Raw genomic sequence first — 1,631 nt, 5'->3', positions numbered from 1 at the left:
GGAGTGCGAGTGTTCGGATGGGGAGGATTGTCGCGGTGTCATGGCGGAATGTATGGCCTGGGGTATATGGGTGGGAAATCGCAAGATCGCAAGAAGTCACCCGAGACGGTCGAGGAACGAGGACAGCAGATTAATTATGCGATGTACCGCAGAGAGAGAGTCAGGCGATGTGCGGTTGCAATAGTTCGTGATGGACCATACGTAAGGTCGGGCGGCGATGATACAACGACGGAGAGAGAGTTTGGCGAAAGATCGGGTAAGGGACCCAGAGCCAATGGAGGGAGCAAGCAGGAGACGGACGATGTAATGATTGAGGACAAGATTGGGAGATCCAAGGATAGCGATATTAGGTGGTAGTGATGGCCCGGTGATATACTTGGTAGCAGTAAGAGATTGGGTAGAAGAGCTCGAGGGCGACACTGCTTTTAAAGATCATGATGATGTTGGTGCGGATCCATTTTGATTTAAAATAATAAATCATCACATAATACAATCCGGATACTAAACTATTCAATAATAATTTATTTATTTATTCAGTCTGATGAGAAAATAATAGTCCGAGTTATTATTCTCCCTTGGATTATGCCTGAGGCCATGGGTTACGGTGGAGTGTACCGTATCACCATTACCCATTCGGCGAGTCGGTCTTACAATTGGAACACTATTCCATATAACTACCTAGGCTATAACTACTAACCTCCCTAGGTAGTACCTAGATAGGTAGTTACTCGGTGTCTACTACTATAAATACTCTCTATATCGTATTCCGGAATTCATCATATACTTCCGCATGATTCATTATAAAAGAGTACTATAGTAATAGTACTACTTAGGTATACTACCTACTAAGGAGAGATCAATACTTACCTATAGATACCTTACTTACGACAATACAATACACGGATCACGGAAGCACAACGGTCTCCATCCATCAGCCTTGGCTCTCGGACCTCGGAGGTGCCATTGTCCCTAGCGGATTTCCTGCAAATTTCCTCTTTCAGAATCATGATTCTCCTCTGAAAATTTTTCTTTTCCTTTTCTTCATTTTCCAGGTTTAAAGTTGAGTGGGACGTGGCTGGTCTGATTGGAGCCGTACTCCGTATATCCGATTTCTTGTCTCCGAGGCCATCACTAAGTACCTTACTAGTAGTAGTACTGTCCCTAGTACTCTCATAGTACGGAGTCCCGTGCTTCTCTACTACATTATTATTATACAGACAAGAAGATACATACTCGGTCCGGAATATCTCCATAATCAAATGTTACTCCGACACCTCTCATAATCCTCCAACAGAGACGGAGATATGACATCCAGAATCTTCCACCCGTTCCATCCTGCATAACCCTGCATAACGCCCGGTATTACGGCTCCCCACGACACACTGCTTGTGCCCACTTTTCTCGGCACGCCCATGCCGACTCCCACACCACTCGGAGCGTCTAGTCTTTTCTAGTCCAGTCCTATGTACTCTTTACAATGCTGTCGACTCCATATTCTACATGAAGTCTGACCCTGATGCTGACAGATGAGACTGCAAAGCACATGCCGCGGTCCAGACCAAGTCGACCATCCCGTCATGACGTTAACATCGCGGCGCCTTACCCCTACCCCGTACGATTTGGGTCCCCGA

This window comes from Aspergillus terreus, genomic scaffold, assembly GCF_000149615.1.
Source record: "Aspergillus terreus NIH2624 scaffold_13 genomic scaffold, whole genome shotgun sequence".
NCBI lineage: Eukaryota > Fungi > Ascomycota > Eurotiomycetes > Eurotiales > Aspergillaceae > Aspergillus > Aspergillus terreus.
This window is presented reverse-complemented; position numbering follows the sequence as displayed.